Raw genomic sequence first — 6000 nt, 5'->3', positions numbered from 1 at the left:
TTATTTCGACGAAACATTGAATGTGTCGTCGTCGTGGCCCTCAGTCGTTATCTGCAATAACCCAAAACTGTTCCTTACCTTTATTACTGTTACTGGATCGCCATCTGACTGCTACATCGAACTGCGACATGAATATACTTACTCTGGTTTAATATACTCTATTAACTGCTGGTGGGCTGTCATAATAAGTGGCTGTATTTATTACCAAAGCTGACGTTATTCTTTATTAGCAAAGCTGACGTTATTCTTCAATTAATTTGACTGAAGTTACGTAATTCATAGTTACTCTTTTTCTTGACAACAATAAAATTTTTGCAAAGTTTTATGTTGATGGTTTTTGGGATGGATTATAATCAGTAATGCTGGCAAAAATTAATTATATTCTGAAAACTCTTCAAATATTTACTGTTGGTAATGAAATGATTTTACAAACTTTCAAATGGGACTTACTTTTTACAATAATCTTACAACTAGCATTGCGCAAACATACCTTCAGTAGTCTTGAGTTTATAAAAAAAAATAATTCAATAATATTAGTTCCTCTTATCATAATAGTTAGCTGATGTCTCTGTACATCCGTTTATAATCTCTTGTAAATCATAGCTAGAGGCTGGCAGGCACACCGCTCCTCTCAACCTCCCGCTTCAGACCTGCTACCGACTCGCTTCACTTCTCCCTTACTACTGACTTCCTTTTTTTTTTTTTTATTCGTCACCCGTCTACTGACTGGTTTCATGCGGCCCGCCACGAATTCCTATGTGGTCTAGGGGTAGCGTCTTCGATTCATAATAAAAACATCTTCGGTCCCGGGTTCGATCCCCGCCACTGCCTAAATTTTGATAAATAATCAGCATTGGTGGCCGAAGACTTCCGGCATAAGAAGTCAGCCTCATTCTGCCAACGGCCTTGTCAAAGAGGGCGGAGGAGCGGATAGAGGTTCAGGGCATTCTCTTGTCCTAGGGGTGGGAAATTGCCCCTAAAGGCCGAAGAATCAGCAATGATCAACGACATGAGGATGCAGAAGGCAATGGAAACCACTGCATTAAAGACACGTAACGTGTATCCACAGGACATGTGGCCTGTAATTGAAGAAGTGTCATGATGATCTCTCCATTGGCAAAAGATTCCGGAATAGTCCCCCATTCGGATCTCCGGGAGGGGACTGCCAAGGGGGAGGTTACCATGAGAAATGATTGAATAATCAACGAAAGGATAACGTTCTACGAGTCGGGGCGTGGAATGTCAGAAGCTTGAAAGTGGTAGGGAAACTAGAAAATCTGAAAAGGGAAATGCAAAGGCTCAATCTAGATATAGTAGGGGTCAGTGAAGTGAAGTGGAAGGAAGCCAAGGATTTCTGGTCAGATGAGTATCGGGTAATATCAACAGCATCAGAAAATGGTATAACAGGTGTAGGATTCGTTATGAATAGGAACGTAGGGCAGAGGGTGTGTTACTGTGAACAGTTCAGTGACTGGGTTGTTCTAATCAGAATCGACAGCAGACCAACACCGACAACGATAGTTCACGTATACATGCCGACGTCGCAAGCTGAAGATGAACAGATAGAGAAAGTGTAAGAGGATATTGAAAGGGTAATGCAGTATGTAAGGGGGGACGACAATCTAATAGTCATGGGCGACTGGAATGCAGTTGTAGGGGAAGGAGTAGAAGAAAAGGTCACAGGAGAATATGGGCTTGGGTCAAGGAATGAGGAGGAGGTATACTTGGAAAAGGCCGGGAGATACGGGAAGATTTCAATTGGATTACATCATGGTCAGACAGAGATTCCAAAATCAGATACTGGATTGTAAGGCGTACCCAGGAGCAGATATATACTCAGATCACAATATAGTAGTGATGAAGAGTAGGCTGAAGTTCAAGACATTAGTCAGGAAGAATCAATACGCAAAGAAGTGGGATACGGAAGTACTAAGGAATGACGAGATACGTTTGAAGTTCTCTAACGCTATAGATACAGCAATAAGGAATAGCGCAGTAGGCAGTACAGTTGAAGAGGAATGGACATCTCTAAAAAGGGCCATCACAGAAGTTGGGAAGGAAAACATAGGTACAAAGAAGGTAGCTGCGAAGAAACCATGGGTAATAGAAGAAATACTTCAGTTGATTGATGAAAAGAGGAAGTACAAACATGTTCCGGGAAAATCAGGAATACAGAAATACTAGTCGCTGAGGAATGAAATAAATAGGAAGTGCAGGGAAGCTAAGACGAAATGGCTGCAGGAAAAATGTGAAGACATCGAAAAAGATATGATTGTCGGAAGGACAGACTCAGCATACAGGAAAGTCAAAACAATCTTTGGTGACATTAAAAGCAACGGTGGTAACATTAACAGTGCAACGGAAATTCCACTGTTAAATGCAGAGGAGAGAGCAGATAGGTGGAAAGAATACATTGAAAGCCTCTATGAGGGTGAAGGTTTGTCTGATGTGATAGAAGAAGAAACAGGAGTCGATTTAGAAGAGATAGGGGATCCAGTATTAGAATCGGTTTCTCTGCCTCGTGATGACTGGGTGTTGTGTGATGTCCTTAGGTTAGCTAGGTTTAAGTAGTTCTAAGTTCTAGGGGACTGATGACCATAGATGTTAAGTCCTATAGTGCTCAGAGCCATTTGAACCATTTTTATTAGAATCGGAATTTAAAAGAGCTTTGGAGGACTTACGGTCAAATAAGGCAGAAGGGATAGATAACATTCCATCAGAATTTCTAAAATCATTGGGGGAAGTGGCAACAAAACGACTATTCACGTTGGTGTGTAAAATATATGAGTCTGGCGATATACCATCTGACTTTCGGAAAAGCATCATCCACACAGTTCCGAAGAGGGCAAGAGCTGACAAGTGCGAGAATTATCGCACAATCAGCTTAACAGCTTACGCATCGAAGCTGCTTGCAAGAATAATATACAGAAGAATGGAAAAGAAAATTGAGAATGCGCTAGGTGACGATCAGTTCGGCTTTAGGAAAAGTAAAGGGACGAGAGAGGCAATTCTGACGTTACGGCTAATAATGGAAGCAAGGCCAAAGAAAAATCAAGACACTTTCATAGGATTTGTCGACCTGGAAAAAGCGTTCTACAATATAAAATGGTGCAAGCTGTTCGAGATTCTGAAAAAAGTAGGGGTAAGCTATAGGGAGAGACGGGTCATATACAATATGTACAACAACCAAGAGGGAATAATAAGAGTGGACGATCAAGAACGAAGTGCTGGTATTAAGAAGGGTGTAAGGCAAGGCTGTAGCCTTTCGCCCTTACTCTTCTATCTGTACATCGAGGAAGCAATGATGGAAATAAAAGAAAGTTTCAGGAGTGGAATTAAAATACAAGGTGAAAGGATATCAATGATACGATTCGCTGATGACATTGCTATCCTGAGTGAAAGTGAAGAAGAATTAAATGATCTGCTGAACGGAATGAATAGTCTAATGAGTACACAGTATGGTTTGAGAGTAAATCGAAGAAAGACGAAGGTAATGAGAAGTAGTAGAAATGAGAACAGCGAGAAACTTAACATCAGGATTGATGGTCACGAAGTCAATGAAGTTAAGGAATTCTGCTACCTAGGCAGTAAAATAACCAATGACGGACGGAGCAAGGAGGACATCAAAAGCAGACTCGCTATGGCAAAAAAGGCATTTCTGGCCAAGAGAAGTCTACTAATATCAAATACCAGCCTTAATTTGAGGAAGAAATTTCTGAGGATGTACGTCTGGGGTACAGCATTGTATGGTAGTGAAACATGGACTGTGGGAAAACCGGAACAGAAGAGAATCGAAGCATTTGAGATGTGGTGCTATAGACGAATGTTGAAAATTAGGTGGACTGATAAGGTAAGGAATGAGGAGGTTCTACGCAGAATCGGAGAGGAAAGTAATATGTGTAAAACACTGATAAGGAGAAGGGACAGGATGATAGGACATCTGCTAAGACATGAGGGAATGACTTCCATGGTACTAGAGGGAGCTGTAGAGGGCAAAAACTGTAGAGGAAGACAGAGATTGAAATACGTCAAGCAGATAATTGAGGACTGACTTTCTAAGAACGCTAAAGTGCGGTCTCTCCTGCCAACAATGCTTTCTGGTGCAGACAATCCCTGCTACCATTACAAAATGTATCAATGCGCGGTCTTTCCCGCTCTATTCTTAAAATGTATCCATACGCGGTCTCTTCCGCCCTTTTTAAAATTATATCAATTTGCGGTCTCTCTTGCCAACAATACTTTGGTGCAGACATTCCCTGCTACCACAATTATTTCCAACATGAGAAATATTAATTATTCCTACTTAATCCTATTAATAAAATATAAACATCTTTCATAAATTGTGATTTGACAATAGACAATAGAAATATACACGTCTTACAATGTTACTTTACGAAAAATATTTAAAGAATTTTTTTTTTTTTTTCTATGGTAAGCGTCAAGTCAAGGAAGTTTAATCGACGGGCCTCATTTTCAAATTCGTGAACGAAATTTTCTCATGAAGATTTTTGACTAGGTTAAAGATACGATCAACACCGTCAGCGGGTCTTTGTAGATGATCAGAATATCGTCAACGTACCTGGAATAAAAAAGATTGCCTAATGACGCAGCTGGAAAACAATTAAAAAATTTTTCTTCTAAGGAGTTGATGAAAATATGAGTGAGCTAACGGATTTCCCATAGCGAGACCGTCGGATTGCTGGCACAAATGTCCATTGAATGATTGAAGTCGCCCGTGAAAATGACAGTATGCTTGTGGAACTTACGTACAAGTGAGCTTAGAGTTTCGCTAAAGTATTCCCATTACCCTGTCTCTCTACTAGACATTTGTTTATGCTATGCTCCATTGTACTATGACACGGGTCTTCATTCTGTGTTCTACTGGTACATACTGCGAAATAAACGTTGCACGGCTATCATTTTCTCTTGAGGATTTCTGCCAAGTACAACCGGCGTATCGCAATGGTTTTGCAGTGCGGTCAGCAGACACGTGCTGGAGGCCGGCGTGGAGAGCCCATCGCGCGCGAGGCTTCCGCCGAACCCGCACAAGTGGCAGGCGCAGACGGCTCGGTTTGCACCGGTTAACGCTCTCTGTGTTCGACTCCGCCCCACTGCGCTTATCCTGCTTCGCGGACAAGTCTTGACGTCATTAGATACCAACCTAGCGAGTTCGTGGTCGCAGTTGTTGCAGCGAAGCCATAATCTCCTTGATGTACAGTCGTCATTTTTAAACATGTGTACATTGTAACATGATGGACGTTAAACAAGTAATGCAACGCTTTTTTCTCGGCCAACTTCGGTAGAAAAAAGCGGAATTTGTTGTGGGACCTCTATATCATAAAGTTCCGATGTGCATAGCCTTGAAAATGGCGTCAGTGACGGACGTGCGTTCCAAGCAAAGAGGTGTTACTTAGTTTCGTTTAGCGAAAAACCAGAACATCGCAGATATTCGTGGACGCTTGAAGCATGTCTATGCACACCTAGCAATGCGCAAAAGCACGGTGAGTTGTGAGGCGAGTCGGCGTCTGTCATAATCGCAACAAGGTCGTGCATACTGTCCGATCTCGCGCGTGCCGGTCTACCTCACTCAGCCGTGACTCCTGCAATGTTGGAACGTGCGGACACTCTCATTCGAGGTGACTGACTTCTCACAATCGAACACCTCGATGCTCCATGACAAAGCGAGGCCTTAAATAACTCTACACACCCGAAAAGAGTTCACAAAGATTCATTGGACCGTTCTTCCTCGTGATTAGATCTTTAATAGTGCAAAAATTTATTCATTTATTCACAGCTTAGACAAAATATATAACTGTATTAGAAATTCTTCCTATCTATCTGTGGCATGAATCAACAACCAGTGTTTAATAGTATTGGTTGAAACCAGTCTTGGTTGCAATTTTAAATTTTTTATTTATCAACTAAGCGTTTCACCTTATTTAGGCATCTTCAGGTTGATCTTAATTTGGTATTTCATAGGACGATCCTTTAGACAGTGTA

This window comes from Schistocerca serialis, chromosome 2 (genome assembly GCF_023864345.2).
Source record: "Schistocerca serialis cubense isolate TAMUIC-IGC-003099 chromosome 2, iqSchSeri2.2, whole genome shotgun sequence".
NCBI lineage: Eukaryota > Metazoa > Arthropoda > Insecta > Orthoptera > Acrididae > Schistocerca > Schistocerca serialis.
This window is presented reverse-complemented; position numbering follows the sequence as displayed.